This window comes from Ursus arctos, unplaced genomic scaffold (genome assembly GCF_023065955.2).
Source record: "Ursus arctos isolate Adak ecotype North America unplaced genomic scaffold, UrsArc2.0 scaffold_27, whole genome shotgun sequence".
Classification (NCBI taxonomy): Eukaryota; Metazoa; Chordata; class Mammalia; order Carnivora; family Ursidae; genus Ursus; species Ursus arctos.
In genome coordinates this window covers 34,022,569-34,041,293 of record NW_026622952.1, presented here as the reverse complement: position 1 = coordinate 34,041,293, position 18,725 = coordinate 34,022,569, and the positions used below count along the sequence as shown (strand labels likewise).

At 40.0% G+C, this 18,725-nt stretch overlaps 1 protein-coding gene across 3 annotated transcripts in view; it reads right to left on the bottom strand.

Annotated features, from left to right (window-relative positions):
- TENM3 (teneurin transmembrane protein 3) overlaps positions 1 to 18,725 on the bottom strand; it is a 1,574,093-nt gene that overhangs the window by 335,135 nt on the left and 1,220,233 nt on the right. The window lies entirely within an intron of this gene.

Here is an 18,725-nt window from a genome sequence, read left to right as displayed (position 1 = left end):
GTTAACAAAGTTCCATGTCACATATTAATACTTAGGCCTAAATTTGGCAGGAAGAAGCAATTTGTGGCCTAAAGGAGAAGACTGTCTAGTAGAGTAATGGGGTGAATGTCAGATTTAAAAGCAAGATGGTGGGGGAAACGGAGACAGCTCGTCTACAAAACACTGCAAAAACGAGGGTTTTTCTTCAAAATTTTTAGATTTGAACTTGACTTCCATTTATTGAATGCCTATTATGTGCCTGGAACACCTTAGGTATTTTCACATGAGATGCCTTCTTTAATCCTCCTGGGGCAAGACGAGTTTAAAACTAGTGTAGAAAACTGTATTTCCATTACTTAAAATACTCTGTAGGGAAAAATATACTGGTTCTTTTAAGCAAATTTCTACCTGAGGTCTCTCTCCGTCTGTAAAAAGCAAACGTGCTTCGTGTGTCCTGTTAGGGGCAGATTCGGCAGCATAAGGGGATCATACAAAGATACCCATGGGGGAGAACTGAGTTTTCTAAAAAGGGGGAGGGGAGTACGAAGTAAAAAACAGGTTGAGTCAGAGGCTGTCAGGTAAGGAGAGCTCCAATTGTAGCATTCCTCGTCTTGGGGGCTGTCAGCTTCTGAATGATAGCAAGCTTCCATGACTGTCTCTTTCTTTGGAAAACTGGTGCAAAAGCAATGAGGTCTTTCCAGAGGTCTAGAGTAATTGAAAGGCAAAACAAGGACATCTCTTTAACTGATGCTGACCAAGGTGAATACACAGGACAAAAGATCCTGACCACTAAGGCGAGTGTCCAGGTGAAGATATCGATACTAGACTACACAGCTGTTTGAATGCCTGCCCTCCTCGGATTTGCTTTTGACATAGAAACTACTGTGAAAATACAGAGCACTCTATGTTATTTTTGGCCAAAGGCCTTTGCAAGACTTTCAACAAAAGGTTTGTACAATGTGATCATTCAAATGAATTTTAAAGATTAAGGCAGAACAAGTTAGAGTATTTTAGAATTAATTTCATAATATTACTCATTAGATCAATATATCACTGTGTCACTTTAACTACAGAGTTTCAGCTTTAGTGCAGATGATATAAGCAGCCAGTATAAGCAGGAAGGCTCTCCTAGTTAGGTACGAGTCTATGTTGAATAACTGTATCTTTTTGTTTGTATTCTAGTATGGGTGTGGGGTAAAATTTACCATGAAGGAATTTCTGGCAGAGTTTCAGAAAGATGGTTCGAATGAGGAATTTTCTGACTGGCAAAGAGCAGTCAGATTAGGTTGTGATTAACCGCAATTTATGATTAGTGAGGGAGGACCTAAATTATACGTAGGCATTTATTCCATAAAAAGCTTATTCTATTGCTTGGTGATTATTTCTAGCAATTTTAATAAAAAAATGTAGTGTCATAATCAGTGTCAGGAAAATTCACGGCTGTAATTCAGATTTAAGCAGGTATCTTCAGATTACTTGAACAGGCACCGAAGCCTGTAATAAAACGCACCCACTGCAAACTAAAAGAACCTAAAAGACACAGAGACGCTTCAGCACTTGGTACACTGAAACCAGGGAAGAAACATCACAGCCCGCTCTTCCAGGATTCCACCGCTTCTCTACTAATTCTCTAGGAATCAGGATGTCCAGACAGGACTCTTCTGAGTGGCTCTGCGACCCTGCTAAGCCTTCACTGATCTGGGCCTCAATTTTTCCCTCTAAAAAAGAAATCTCTCAGCTCTTGTGAATCCTTTAAATGGCCAAGCAGTTTCTTTGAGTTTCTTCGATGTCTTAGGATCCTAGTTTTCAGTTATTGGATATTGGATTCCTGCACTTTCCTAACGTTTCTCCCATTTCCACTCTGCCTGTCCACTGTCCTGATTGTTTTGTTGCCAGTCCATCCAGTATCAATTTATAGATCAAACTTTTGTTTGTTTCTTCGGAAGAATAAGTTCAGGGGCCCACTCGGTTATTTCCAAATGTTGACTTCTTAAGGCAGATGTGATTTAGAAAGTAGGTATTTTCATCTTTATTTAACTCCATATATTAACATTCCATGTGTTGGGATACTGGCCACACTGCAATGCATGTAAGAGGTGAAAGGTTCTTTCTTTCCTAAGAACAACATTGGTGAATTTTTTTCAGAAGCCAAGAGAGGTGACAAGGTATATGTGAGTTACCTTATTATATGTTCGTTTTCATATTGTTGGTGGCGATCATGTATGTTTATTCTTTTTAGTTAAGATTTCCGTATCTTGCAAGATCTCATTCTTCTAATGCCTCTCTGTTCTGTCGACAACTTCAAGTAAATTGTTCTACAAGTAGGAGGCTCTTGGTAAGTATAGCTAGTGCCATCACCAGTTTCCCTTCTTGAAGAGATCACAAAACATCACCAAATATTAGGACGCAAGAGAAAATTATAGCTTACTGCTTAAACCTCTTACCTTCTCACAGGGCACTAGTGTATATGGCCCTCAAAAACAGACAGCTCTCCTATTTATCACTGATGCTAAGTACCGTTAGCATGGCCCCCCCATACTTCCTTAAGCGAAGAAACAGAAGCGTTATCATTTGCCTGAAGGCATCTGTTCTAGCCAAAAAACCACTGTCAATAGAAAATTAAGAATCTCTGCGACCTTCACAGGCAAACATGAAACTGCCCCCCCCCCGTTAATGTGAAATTTAATTAATGTCATTCTAACTAGCGGGAAAAAAATCTTTTCCTGAGCCTAGAATTAGAACGTTTATAATTTTCCACTCCTTTTTTTTTTTTTACTTCTAAAGGATCAAGAAGACTTTCCAAAGAGTAAAATACAAATCGATATTCAATTTTCCTCCAATTATGAAGAAATAAACCAACGTCAGGTCTTTCTTCTATCTCTGCTGTGTGTGAATTTGCTGCTTTTATACTCTCGTGAGAGACTAACTACGGATCACCTTCCTCTGCAGAGACAGCAACTACAAATGCCTAAAAAGGGAATATCTGAAAATTCTTAAATTCATTCCTCTGCCTTCTTCCCTATCCTATTTCAGATCAATTTCCTATTTTCTCACATTGCTCCCGTCTGGCAGCTGCTCCTTCTGGGCCTTTATCTGGCCCGAGGAAGACAGGCAGGCAGGCAGGCAAGCAGTTGCCCGTTCAGAGGATGCCAGCCCTGTTCCGGTGCTGGACACAATGTCTAATCTCCATATGACAAGCAGCTTCCAATCGCCCTGTCTTCAAAAGCATCTCCACACTTGGGTCCACAGGCTGGGGTCCCCCATCTTTCTTTTAAATGGGAATTAAAAATGTTTTTTTCTTGGAATAAAGACGCTTATGAAAAAGGAAAACAATAACAATATTCAACTTGCAAGTCAAGTCACTAAAGAAAAAAAAAAAACGCACCTGCAGTGTAAATAGTGAAGAATGGAAGAAGTCATGTAATAAACACTGTTGACTGTGGAGCAATACAGTGGAAGTAAAATAGCCTTCCCCAGGCGCCTGGGTGGCTCAGTCGGTTAGGCCGCTGCCTTTGGCTCAGGTCATGATGCCAGGCTCCTGGGATAGGGTCCTGGGATCGAGTCCTGTAGGTAGGGCTTCTGCTCAGTGGGGAGTCTGCTGCTGCTTCTCTCTCTGCTCCTCCCCCCTGCTTATGTGCTCTCTCTTTCTCAAATACATAAATAAATAATCATTAAAAAAATAAAATAGCTTTCTCTGGCGGTCTGACAGGGAGAACTCTCTCGAACAAAACAGTAACTTACAGAACTGGCGAAGACCACCAGCAAAGACCGTGAAAAGATTTCCCCGCCCACCTCCACCCTCGAAGAGCCGGCTACTAAGTGGAACTGGCATCCTGCATTCTCTATATGTTTGACTCGGTCATCAGACTCTTCTCGGTATATATCCAGAATTATATCTTTGCAGACTTCAAACAACTTGCACCCCGGCGATTCCCATGGAAACGCCGCACTTCTCTGTCTCCAGGGTCTGACGGATCTCCACCAAAGCGGGTGCCCAGACCTTCAGAGCCGCGGCTGTGGCTGCTCTACGCCTCCCCCTAGGGGTCCAGCCCCGCAGAGATGACTGCCTGGCACTCTTGGTAAGGATTACCCAGTCCTCTCATTTGAGTTTCTTTCCACATGGATTTCTAAGACCTCCCCTTCCCCCCCTTTTGTGGTGTAAAGCAAAAGAAAAAAAATCATCTGGTCTAATCTCTGGGATATAGTTTTATAAAGTCAAGGAAAACAGGACAAAAAAGCAACTTACAAATAAAATACCGATCTAATATTCTTCTAGTTTCATTCAATAAAGCATAATCATAACGTTCTAAAGGCAGTACAAGCTACTTATTTCCTGAAACCAGACTCCTCTGCTGATTGTCCTGTTTCCTCCGAAAGCTCTGGACTCTAACGGTCATGGTCATGTTCTTTCCCTGCTCTCGCCAAGTTCACCGTGTTCAAGCGGAAGTTGCTACAGTGACTGTATTTTCACAGGTGCCTCCTCTTCTCCCGCACCCTTGTTTTCTTTTTCTTTCCCCTGAAACCTTCTTTATTCCAATCTCTTTTCATTACCTCTGTCCTGGGATGTGTCAATAACTCTGACGGGGCCTCTGCCTCCCCACTCCAATCCATGTTCCCCGGGAGTCTTCCTCACGACTTACTTGCAAACGCTCCTCCCACGCTCAAGTCCTCATTGGCTGCCTACCGACCACAAAATAAATCCAGTCCTCAGTCTAGAATCTAAGAGGACCGTTCCAGGCTCATCCCGCCCTTGGCAATCTGATTTTTTTCCAATATAACCCTACTCTTCCTGCCACTTGCAAGTCACGTTTCTCCCTCTGCCTAGATGCCCTCCCCTCCACCTCCCTTCATCCCTCCTCTCTCTCTCCCCAGCCCCCATCCCTGCCTTTTCTTCATCTCTGACTTGCATAATCATTGCCATCTCTCAAGGCCTAATTCACAGATTATGTTATTCCCTGATTTCAAATCCCAGCCAGGCTCATAACCAATCACTTCATGTCTTCAATAGGATGTCCTACGGGCATCTTAAATGGAACATGTTCAAAGCTAAAATAATCATCTTCCAGAACCTTCTATTGCTCCTGCATTCCCTGTGTCAGTGAGCGAAACCTCTGTGTCCTCCCCAAAGGCCCAAGAATGAAACCTGGAGGCCACTATTTTCTCTTCTATCAGCCCTGTCCCCCACGTCACACGGCTCCAGCGGCCTTCCGCATCTTCACTATTTTCATCACTATAGTCACTGCTTCATTAATGAAATCCTCATTTTCCCCCTGGATACAATATCATACCTGCCTCCGTTCTTGGCTTCTTCCAACACATTCTTTACACAACATTCCAAAAAGATCTCTCAAAATGAGAAATATAATCATGTGGATTTCCTGATTGAAAATTTTTAAATGGCTCCCCACTGCCATTAAGATAGTTTCCAAATTCCTTAGTAGGGTTTATAAGATCCTTTGGGAACCTAGCCCCTCCTTGCAGTTTTTATTACAGGTATGGTTTCTGGCACTTCGCAAAGGCTATTCCTTCTCTTTGAAATAGCATCCGTCTTTCATGTCTCAGCGCAGATGCCTCTTCTTTCTGTCCTGAAAGTCTCCTGTCCCCTCATGGCCAGATGCCACTGGATTATTGCAAATTCACTATAGTAAGAAAACATAACAATCACAGCACTTATTACATTGTACCTATTGTTTTAAAATACTTCCTGTTGTTAAATATGATTGGCTTAATATTGGTTAAATGAAAGAATGGATACATAAAGTATTTAACCTGACAACTGCCCAACATAAAGACTTTACATGTTAGAGAAAACTATAATGAAAAAATATCACATTGTGTGCACATCCAGGTGGATACCCAATAAAATAGTAAACATAAAACATATTTTGAATTCCAGCCTACCTCAAATGTCCTTTTACTCAATTTTTCATGCAGAAATTTTATCTATCCTTTGGCATTTAATGTCATTTTCTTCTCAAAGCCTTTCTTGACCAATTAGTTGACATTAATCTCTTCCTCTCTGTATTCCCCTGGCTCTTCGTTTCTGATTGTATTACAGCATAATTCCCCGTACTTGATGTGGCTGTCTCATAGGCAATTCTAATGCAACATATCCAAAGTCAACCATATTACATGTCACACTCACGCCCAAAGCCATTCCTCCCTCTTGTCCTCCATATTTCAATTCATATATTTTCCCCCTAGTTGACTAAGGTCAACTGCCTTTTCTTCAACTCCAACAGAGAATCCATCATCACATTCCATTGCTTCTACTCCTTACATAGGTCTTGAATCTTACCCCTCTTTCTTTGCTCATGCAACTGCTGTCCAGATTTAGATCCTCATCATTTTATGCCTGGATTTTTATAATAACATCCTAAATATTCTCTCTCTCCTCTTCCCTTCCCCTTATCGGTGCCCCCTTTCCACTCCTGCCAGAGTTACCTTTTGATAACACAAACCTGCTTGTGTCTCTACTTTGTTTCCTACAAAGCCAAATTTAACCTCCTTAGCAGGACGCCTTAGGCCTTTTATAACAGGTCCTGGGCCTTTCTTTTTAAACTTCATTTGCTGCTTTTCTTCAACTCACCCCAGAATCTTCCTTCATAAAATGTGCTACCTACTGCTTCTCAACTACACTTTGCCTCCTTGCACAGTAAGGGGCCTATGCACATTCTTGTGTATGTTAACTAGCAAATTAAAATAAATCAAACATGGGGCGCCTGGGTGGCACAGCAGTTAAGCGTCTGCCTTCAGCTCAGGGCGTGATCCCGGCGTTCTGGGATCGAGCCCCACATCAGGCTCCTCCGCTATGAGCCTGCTTCTTCCTCTCCCTCTCCCCCTGCTTGTGTTCCCTCTCTCGCTGGCTGTCTCTATCTCTGTCAAATAAATAAATAAAATCTTAAAAAAAAAAATCAAACATTTCCTCTGCCTGCCACCTTTTTCACTCGTCAAATCAAAACCACGGCATCATTTTTACCTCTATGATAGTGCCACAGGGAGGCCCGAGGACAACTAGAAACCATGGGCCCAGGAGTCAGACAGCCCTGAGTTCAAATTCTGCCTCTGCCTTACTTTCACTTATTAGATGTCTGATCTTGGGGAAATTACCTGACATTTCTGAGTCTCAGCAATGGATGTAAAATAAAAATAATATAATTCCTATGTCATTGGCTTGCTGTGAAGTTACATGAGATAATTTCTGAAACATACCTATCATAGAGCTGAAATACAGTAGACCCTCCAAGACAGGGTTCCCATTTCATTCATTGTTCAAGCCCCCACAGTACTTAGGATGTAGATACACTGAATAAAGTTGCTTTATCTGAACTGAACTTGTGGCAAATTTTAGATTACCACAGCTGATAACAACTGTAGCTGTTAGATGATCACTTGGTCAACAGTAATAAAGATTTAGAAATTTTCCCAACGTCAAAACTAATAATTTGAATTTGATTTAAATTGTTAAAGCAGAATAGTTTTACTCCTTGGCACTACTGGAAATATTAATTCAATCAATCACTTTAGGCAATAAATTACTTAAAAATTAATATTGCATCTAAAGAGTTTAAAATATAGGTATGATACGAGTAAAATTAAGTATTTAAGTGTTTCTATTTTTATCATACTATCAAAGAAATTGCTCATACAATTTATATATGTGCATGCAAATAGATTTCATAGTCAAATGTAGTACAATTAAGCACTGATTTAAAAGTTATAAAAATTAAATAATTTTGATGGACACGAATAGAAATTAGTTTTTAATATCCAAGAATGCCAAATAATGCTTAGCAGTCCCATGATATTACGGAATTGGAAAAGAATTTTGAGATAGAGGTAGTATCATTATTTCTGACACAAATTAGCTATGTGTGATTTGGCAAATATTGAGTTTGGAAGATGCAAAGATTATTTTCCTGTTTTTAGAATAGCGACAGTCATAAAACCCCCAAATACATTTCCCGAAAGAAAACAATGGAGTTGGTTAGAGTCTTTGGAAAGAAGTCGCCTCAGGATCTGTTGGGTCAAAAGACAGAATATATTTCCTAGCGCTGGGAAATATCAGACCTTGCTCTCTGTGTGTCACGCACACCTGCACGCAGATTAAACGGCATTCATCTGTCGGATTTACTGGACCAGGGAAGCACTTCCGCTAGCACAGTCTCCGTAATAAGAATTAGTGCCCATCAGAGAGAGAGGAAAACTAACAATACAAATTATTCCCTCGTTATCTTGTTTGGTATTATTTACTTCCTCTTGGAGAAATTAAAACATTTTGTGAGGAAAATTGAGCAAAATACAGTATTTTTAAAATTCATCATCTATTTTTAAAAATACCCCTTCTCATTCTAACGTATGCATTTATGATCAAATACATGGGCTGCCAAAGTCACACAAAGCCTTCCAAAAGCCCCTCCCCCCTTTTTTAAAGATTTTATTTATTTATTCGACAGAGATAGAGACAGCCAGTGAGAGAGGGAGCACAAGCAGGGGGAGTGGGAGAGGGAGAAGCAGGCTCATAGCGGAGGAGCCTGATGTGGGGCTTGATCCCATAACACCGGGATCACGCCCTGAGCCGAAGGCAGACGCTTAACGGCTATGCCACCCAGGCGCCCCAAAAGCCCCCTTTTTTTGTATTCCCTGCTTGGCTTCATGGCATCACTCCTGCAAGGCCAGTTCCAATTGACTGACTAAATCAATAGCTGACCCAAAGAAAGCCAACTATGGGCAAGGCCAGCGTCCATAAAACAGTCTGCCATGATAGGTCTGCCCAACACGGCTGTGCTGTCTACCGGACGGAGTCTATTCTCCATAGAATAGATCCCGTCTTTGGAAAGCTTGATCTGGAGATAAAACAGGAGAACATCGATCAGCAGTGGAGGCAGAAGCAGAAGGAAAGAACATGTGACCTGACCAGGTAATTTTAAGTAGGCGGCTGTGGATATCTCTTAACACTCACTCCACTTCCCTAAAACCCAACTGAACAGTTGCTGATGTGTCATGATTGACGCTCGTTTCTTCCAGGCATATTGAAATGGGTTTCTGTTTTTCTCTTTCTTTGCCAAGTGTCTTTATAATAATTCTTTATCACCTAGGTAACCCGAGTACCTCTAAATCCTTAAATTCCAAAAGCCCCTCATGTAGTCTCTGAATCCGAGTTGGTTTCCTCCGTATCATGGGTTCGTTAATATTTACTCTCAAAAACTGAACTTACAAGAAATGTCTCTTTAAAAATGTGCTGTATTTATAGCAAATACATTAGCATGCATTTTTTTTTTTATTGCCAAAATGTTTTGAATAATCATCTGTCAATCACATTTCCCCTTTGTGGGAACAGAAAGGTCAGCAAGTTGGCAAAAAAAAAAAAAAAGTGACAGCTCTGGCTAGGGTTTTGGTAGGTGGGATAAAAAGTCACTTCTCATGTACACAGCTGCGTGTAATGAATGCAACATGTTTGAGGCCTATTCTTGGATCAGTTCCCCTACATTTTAAACTCAACTTTTCTTGGCAAGATTTCTGGGGCCATACTGTGTATGTGTCTGAATTCCTTCAGCCAAAACCTCTTAATATGAAAATTCAGCAGTATTGCATTTTGTGTAGATGTCATGACTCAAAATCCAGTCTGTTTTATGTACCATATGAATCAGGACTGACCTCTGTATTACTATAGACTTATTTTTAGCACAAAGTGATATTTATCTATGTCATTTTCTATGGCTGTAGATAAAAATGAGCACATATATTATCCCGTAGACTTAACAGTTTATAAGGAATATGTACAGGGGGAAAGCATTTTTAAGTGAATTAACAGAAAATACATAAAACCCAAACCACAGCCTGACTTTAACCTTAATGAGTAGCAATTCTGTTGCAGAAAAAAGAGCCAAGAAGTTCCATCCTGGGGAATCCAGCTTCCTCTCTCTCCCAAAGGAGAAGTTCCTCTCAAAATACGACTACCCCTTCATAAAACAAACAAAAGCTCCCTCTTGCTTGTTTAAAGTTTTTCCTCTGTGTTCTGGAACCAGGGCTATATTTTAAAAAATAAATTTTCAGAAAGACTGCAAATGTTATCTCAATCATTAATGTATTTGGAGGTCTAAGTGTTAAAACAAAAGTAATGACACAGACTTTGTTTAATTGGTATAAGGAAAAAGATGAGCATTTTCCCGAGTGCAAAAAAAACCCCTACCATGTTTTAAGTTAAAATTTATGAAGCTGAAAAGTCTTACTGAGCGGATCTCTAGAACTCACTCAGCATATAAAGAATTCAAATACCAAATCTAAACATTAACACAAAAGGATTTTGAAAATAAGCTAGAAATCATGAACAGATGCCTCAGCATGGAAGAAAATTAGAAATACAAATATGCAAAACCAAAAGGCAAATATTTTGGAAAAATGTTTGGAAATTCAATATTTTTCAACAGATAATGAACAGTGAGGTATTATATTTCCTGTCTAAAAGGCTGGCCATTATTCTATAAATTCAATAAATAAACTTATTATTTTGAATTATACTTATCGAAGTATTAACTTCAGGTACAGAATCATGTAAAGTTTAAAAATACTTGTCAGGTCAGATAATGGGATAATCACATGTTTTTACACAATATTAGTTAAGGAGAATGATCTGGGCCCTAAAGAAATTAAGGCATTGAAATAAGGGCTAACTATTCTAAAATGCAATTAGTTTACTGCAAAATACATTAATGACTAATTTAGTCTCTATTTGGTTTTAACTTGTAGTAAAAAATTATTCTAAGTTGATAACACAATCAAGATGATTAAAAATTTTTTTTACTAACATTTCTGCAAACAGATTTGCCTAAATGTCAATAATGGAATAACAGTCCTCAGTTGCTGTCTTTGGTAGTTGTCTTACCAGTGTTCAGGTTGTGTCTTTGATTTTATAATTTTTCTAAATTAGGGTATATGTTCTTCATTAGGTTTTCAAAGTCAAAGATTTAAAACTAAACAGAATACTATGATGGGGAGCAGAGCACCCCACCCCAAAATGTGCCACTTTGGCATGTGGATTATTTTGAGCGGAAGTCAATCAAGACCCAGCCGACTCAGGACAAACTTTTCCTTCTCCCTTACCCACCTAAAAGAACTTAGATAGGGGGCCTGACCCTGGAAAAGACTTATTATCAGAGATAGCTTTTTATCTAAAAGACCTATCTGTATGGCAGGGCAAATATCTGATTACCAAACATCTGCTTTCTCATCTTCCTGTGAATCCCTTTTGAAGCCCCAGGCCTCTCTCCCATCCTTAGCCCAGGATGGTACATAAGCCTCAACGGTCCGACTTGTCCTTCAGTCTCATATCTTTGGGGCTCCTGTAGGTACAATATTAAATTTGTTTTTCTCCCATTGATTTGTCTTATGTCAATTTAATTATTAGAACCTGCCAAAGAACCTAGAAGTGTAGGAGGAGAATTTTTCAACCCAGACAACTACAGTCTCAGTGGTTCTCCAAGATGTGAGTGTAGGAGCTACCCATACAACTAGTTACTTTCTCAAGTAAATCCATTATTTGTCATTATAGAATACTGCAAAATATTCATGAGAATGGGACTTATGGTCCGTGTGTAAGTACTGGCACTGCTTCAAGTCAAAAGAGACATTTACAACCCAAACCAAATTATATATGGACCATTTTGGAAAGGAATATATTATAAATCATTGCAGAAATTCTAGTATGTTCAATTTCCACTTTGTTTTTGATTCAACTTCCATCCCAAATTCAGTTGAGTTCATTCAGTGAAAGGCAGCACTCTATTTTGATAGAAAGGATGGAAGCACAGGGTTTCAGAGATTAACCAGGGATCCATCAGATTATGAGTAGCCATCCTTGTGGGCACTCTGAAACATCTGTGTTTCATCAGACTTCAGAAAATGCAGTGCATACCACAATGAAAAAAATTTCCTCCAACCTCTCTCCCTTTTTAATGGAATGTTTTACCAAGCTTTGTTTTATGTGTTTGACAGAAAATAAATTACTATTATCTGAAGATTTGTGATCCTACAGGAAAGGTTAATATGAGTTAGACAGGATCAACATTTAGGATATGTAAAAAATACAAATGCTTCCAGTAGTAGTCTTAAGCAAGTAGAATAATTTGGGTTGTTCAACTCTTTTTTTTTTTTTAAGAAATTAAAAAAAACAAACATCTTCCTTGATTGCTGCAGAGACTATAACTGAGCCCAACATAATCCCCCAAATTATACAAAATGTTGTTTATTTTCTGAAGCCAGTATTTAAACAGCACAACAGCGAGTATGGAGTGAAAAAGAAAGAGTTAATGAAAAATAACAAGCCATGTGGTTATCGCTTTGGATGACTTTGTTCATTAAAAAGGCAGCTAATGTAAGAAATGGATATTCTCAAAAATCTGAAGATGAGACTCAAATGTGCAAGCACTAAATTTTGATGAGACATCCCAGAAATCTTTCATATCTATATCATGCCATATCATCAAAGAGAATAGTCAGTTTTCACATAATATTTCTATATTCATTTGGGGCATACCTAGTGAGGTTCAATGTAATTTTAAGGGATACTCTCAGCAAAAATTTAATTAGCTCACAAAAATGGCACTTTACATTACTAACTCTTTCCCCCTTTAAATTCTTCTTAACCTCAATTGTTTAAAAAAACAACAAATCTGGGGACTGTGGGAAGGAGGTGGGTGATACTCTATCTTGCCCTAGCAAACATACTCACTTACCTACGGAATTAACTTAAAAAGAGGTCAATTTAGTTCATCTTAGGCCGAGTGCTTCATTTTTGTAAGGGTTATTTCTTTTAAGGGTGGCGACATGGCAAGATTGGCGTAAAATCTTCGGATAAAACATGTGCTTTGAACATTCTTAAGTTAAATTTTTTTGTCCATGTACATTTTTTAAAAAATCAGGCCTAAACCAGAGATGACAGCATTTAAACAGTCAATATTTAAAAAGACAGGAAAAAACTAAAAGAAACCACCCCAAAATCAACAGGGAAAATAATTTCCTTCAATATTTGCTTTCTAAGGGGTAAATACTGGAAAAAATGACTTTAAATGAAAGCCTTAAATCTGAGAAAGATGAAAATGCAAATTGCCATTAAAAATTTATTAAGATAGTTTCACACAGAAATTTCTAAGAAACATTCTGTTTGTATTTTTGCTTTTGCACTTTTTCAAAAAGAGCTCCTAGCTGAATTGTCACATGCGCTTTTAAAAATTTTAGTCTTTCTATTTGATTGTAGGCAATCATACTGCAACCAAAGAAAATACAGGAAACATTGCTCTGGTCAACCCTGTGAAACAGAATGGGGTGACTACTCATAACTTGTTCCCCTGTAGGGTTTCTCTCCCTCCCAAGTGTTTTGTTTTATTTTATTTCATTTATTTATATTATTTTTTTAATCTTTTTTTTTAAAGATTTTATTTATTTATTTGTCAGAGAGAGAGCAAGCACAAGCAGGGGGAGCAGCAGGCAGAGAGAGAAGCAGGCTCCCCGCTGAGCAGGGAGCCCAATTGGGGCTCAATTCCAGGACCCTGGGATCTTGACCTGAGCCAAAGGCAGATGCCTAACAGACCGAGCCAGGCACCCAGGCACCCCGGAATGGAACTTTAAATTTCTTCCTTTCCATAATTAGAATCTGGTAAAATAAGGACTAAAGTCAATGTAAATTGACTTTAATTCTCACTGAACTTAAGTAAAGCTAAAATACATCCAAGTATATTTCCTTGTGCCTCATAAGTAGCCCATTAGAATACATTAAACCACTTTTTTCCTCTGATATTTATTTATTTATTTATTTAACAGAGAGAGAGAGAGAGAGAGAGAGAGAGAGACAACCAGCGAGAGAGGGAACACAAGCAGGGGGAGTGGGAGAGGAAGAAGCAGGCTCCTAGCAGAGGAGCCTGATGTGGGGCTCGATCCCAGATCGCCAGAATCACGCCCTGAGCCGAAGGCAGACGCTTAACGACTGAGCCACCCAGGCGCCTCTACATTAAACTATTTTAAATCTTAAAATAGAACTTCTTAGCAACTGCCAAAAACATTCTCTCAAAATTAAACATATTATTGTTATGGTTGATAATAAACAGGTGTTTCTTGTTTCTTGTTTTAAAAATAAATTGGCCATCTTGGAGTCTGGGGTATTAACATATGAAGCTCTGTGTATATTTGAGAAAACAAGAGTATTTTGTAGTAGTATTGTTCTCTCGCGTATTGCTGATTTTGAACTTTCGATTTACCATCTCACTGGGCTTTGTTGACTCCATTTTTAAAGCACAATTTCTCAGAACACTACATCCTTAATGCAGCACACTGCCAAACGGTCGGAAAGAATAATGCAGCCATACTGACGACAGCTGTGAAAACTTAATACTGTGGATTTCATCTACCCAGAGCTATTTGGGACTAAACTTTAACTTCAGCAAACATCAGGTGATCTGGAAGAAAGAGTTTTCAGGATGTGAAGGTGTCACGAATATTTTCTTTTCTGTCCACCTCTCTTTCCAAAGTCCTACAGAGAAAATATTTTATACAACCTGAGCAGAACTCTGAAAATAAAGTGATGGTAACGAACATTCCTAAAAATTCTCTCTCTCTCTCTCTCTCTCTCTCTCTCTCTCTCTCACACACACACACACACACACGAGAACAGAGGGAACACGAAATGTGATGGTAGCAGACAAAAGATGTGGACAGATTCTGGAAAGTGGAAAACAGATGAGCAGTTGAAACCTGGCAAGGCCAGGCGAGGAAGTTGAAGCAACCAAGGGTCAGCAGAAAGGAAAACCAACCGGGGCAAGCAGCTTCCTGCTCTAGAACCTCCAAGAGGCCTGGCAGACTCCTTGTGCTCCCAAAGCTTGGTGCGTGGAAAATTAATTTTTAAAGTATCTTCCTGATCATACTTTCAAGGCTATTTACCATTTGTTTTGTAAATATCATAAAAGGGAGTCCCGAAACTGAGTCAAATAACGAAGGCAGTACCATTTCGAGGTTAAGAGCAAGGACTGTGCAGGCGCCTGGGTGGCTCAGTCGGTTAAGCATCTGCCTTCTGCCCAGGTCGTGATCCCGGGGTCCTGGGATCGAGCCCCGAGTCGGGCTCCCTGTTCAGCGGGGAGCCTGCTTCTCCCTCTCTCTCTGCTGCTCCCCCTTGCTTGTGCTCTCGCTTTCTCTCTTAAAAAAAAACAAAAAGCAAGGACTGCAGAGTGAGACTATCATCTGCTAGATCTGTGGCCTCACAACTTAAACATTCTGTGCCTCGGTTGCATTATCTGTAAAATGGGGGTGACAATAATAATACCCACTTCCTAGAGTCACTGTATTAAGTGAGCTACCATATATGTAGCATTTTTAGAATGGCACATGGCAATTGTTAGTGATTATTTTTTCATAAAGCTGTGAGAGTCACCATAAAAGCAGTAAAATAATTCATTATTTATTTATTTATTTATTTTTGTCCACATACGTTTAGCGCATTCTTTCCAAGAAGGTTGATCCCAAAATGCGGTGAAATTGAACGGCAAGTCGACTCTAATTTCAAGTTCTTTCTCCAGAAGGGACGATTTCCAGGTCTCCACTAAATCCGGGGAGAATTCTTAAATTGGTTTCTTGGGACCTTTCCTGCTCAGTGATGCCCTAATTTACACTTCATAATTTGCAGCCTGCACGTGAGGCATTCTTGAACAGTCTGAACTGAAAAGAAATTCTTATCATAATTAATTTTTAAGGCAGCAGGGAGTTGGTTATGAGGTTACCGGAAGCCAACAACAGAAGCTGCAATGTCAGCGCGACAACAGGTCAAAACAACTCAGTTCTGCCTTCCGCGTCCCCACTGAAGGAACGTGCGTGGTTTCAAAAGATGCAACTTCGTGTCATGAGGCCCTTTTCAAAGCACTACAGCCCACTGCTTGCTTGGCTTTACTGCCTCTGACATTACAATTTACACTCTTCTAAAGGGGATTTGTATTTTTAAGTCTAGCTATCCATTGATAAATAAGCACCTTTATGGCATTCTAAAAATTTGCATGGCTTCAGAAGTGCTTTATGACAGAGGAACGCATTTGCATTACAAATAGTTTTTACACAGACAAAAAGGAAGACCGAGCTTGGAGATGAGGGATGTTTTACCACAAGCATTTAAGAAGATATCTTAAAACAGTTTCTTCCTAACCGCAGTGGGATTCATTTCCCAGGGCAATTGCTTACAACAGAGCAGCGGAGTTGCAAAACTGGCATTTACATTTGACCTTCAGCTGATGGTAATCCAGAAGGATGAACTCCAGCCGGAACCTGGGAATTCCAGGAGGGCCCCTGTGGCCCCTGAGGTCATGGTTGAGAGGGTTTGGGCTAGCTGGTTTGGAGCGAGTTAAGTTGCAAATCAAGAATTCAATATTCCTTGCTGATTAGAAAGACCTTTGATTGTTTCTTCCTTTTTTGCATAGCTCATTTCATTGTATTTTCTTTTGTTTTAAAAGAATCCTAATAAGCATAAAAATAGACCTGATCCATATGAATGTGAGAGCAGAAACCTGAGTTTTCTTTGATTCTTTCTTTGTCACATTTTGCCTTCCTGCTTGCCCTTAGTGCACCGGAAGAGGAAGATAGTTAGGGCCGGAGCCTAAACATTTACTAACAGAAGTTCCCTTGGAAACACTCAGAGAATTTACAATGACGAATAGGAATTAAGACCCTACAGCTCTCATTTAGCTCATGTTTCAAAGCCATACATAAAGCACGTAAGAAGGGGGGTCACTGTGACCTAGGAGGGTGATTCTGTTGTGTCAGGGCTCATGTCTGTTCCTGGCTTGGCCACCAGCGGAAGTAAGTGACACTGTATAATCCTTCACCTCTCTAGGGTGTCACTTGCTTTGGGGATAATACCTTCTCGAACCACTTTTTCTCAGGGTGCTTGGCCCCGAGGAGACCATGAAATAATAAAGGGTGATGATAATGAAGGTGCAGATGAAGATGGGTGAGGATACAGTGACTCCCAGAACTTTGGGACTGACCTAGTCTCACAGCGAAACTTTCCTTCGGGAGTATCCCTTCCCTGCGGGCATTTCCGAATTACCTTCTGAAAGCTGTTCTACAAGCTGTTCGGGATGAGACCTTTTCAATCTTGGACGAACTAGGTTCACTTCGACGGTACTATAGTTTTTTTTGTCTTGCACTTATGTCAATTCCTGGCCGTGAGGACCACGTGTTCAGGCTAATAAGCAAACAGCTTCCAGAATGGACTGTGGTAGAGGATATAAGAAAACTCCTCACCTGTTCATACTGATGGGTGTCTTCTCCGTGTGTCAAATAAAAAACAATTTCAGACTGTCCACTTATCATTGGTTTGCTAGTATGGCTCTAACCCAGCACGTCTTTCTAACAGTCACTACCTGGGACATCCCTATGGTTTGGTATATATCCGTTCATCAATCCTCACGTGAATGCGAGCGCCATACGATCAGATTCACGAGGCGCTGCCGCCAAAGAAGCCACAGGGAGACTAAATTCTCCTTTGATTGCTCTGAGCCTAATCTCTTGCAACTGATTTATCTCAGTCAGTCTTGCCATGGAATAATTGTACGTATGCTCCACTTTTTAATTTTATAATGGCTCTAGCAACTTCCAGGCAAAACTCATCATTTCACAGAAAAGTCCCGGAGGTCATGCCTCCCAAATTAGGGGCCATATGTGGCAATAATAAATCCTCACCCGTAGAGTATATGTGTGCGCTCGAAAGAGAGAAAGATCTGTATGAATGCATTATTCTGCATGCGTGACTGAGTTCAAGCATGTAGTACGCAAGTCCCAGGGCCTGAACCAAGTCAAATGCAGTCCATTTCCTAGACACAAAAAATTAATGTAATACAAAATTTCAGCCATCTTAGAACTGAAGAACAAAACACCAAATTCGTGTTTGTGAGAGTTAGAAATCCACCCAAAATAGAAGACTGCATGGCAAACTGGGCAACATCACAGCAATCAGATAGACTTGCCCAAATCCCATTTCTACCACTTACTGGATGGATACAAGTGGACACGTTTCTTAACCTTTCAGTACGTCAATTTTCTTATCTGAAAAATGTGGACAATTCAGAGGCTTTATGTAAAAGTTAAATAAGACCATGGACAACACACACTTAGCATAGAGCCGGCACAAGAGCTCAAGAAGCACTAATTTGCTGTGATGGTTACTCTTAATAACAATCACCCTTACATACATAAATACGTTCATACATAGAAGGTCCTCGCAGCTCAGAATTTTTAGCACTGAAGACAGATTTTCTAAAACCATTTTTAAGAAATCATCTTCTGTATATGATCTTGTAACTTCCAATGCCTACCCCTTGAGGACAGATGTGGTACAGATGTGAGGGCTGAGAGAGGTGGGGCATAGCCCTTGGCCACGCAGGTCATAACACCCTTAGGACTTCCCTCGGATTTCCACCCTTTGAATTCTTACATCCTCAGTTCCCGTCTCCCCCTGGGCCCCCCACACTGGAACTAGGTCATAGAAGCCTATCACTACCCCCAACAGTCATTCAGGTTTGATTACTTCTGTGTTTGTGAACCCCTAAAAAATTCTAGAAGCCCGCTTTCCAGATAAGCGCTGAACATTATGAATTCTAGGCTTCAACAGATAACGCTTGCTGGAGAACCAGCTCTGTGGCATTGTTTTCTATCTCCTTGACGTGTTATCCTCACTTGTTACTTGAAAAGAAAGGTGACAGGGCTCCTAAAAG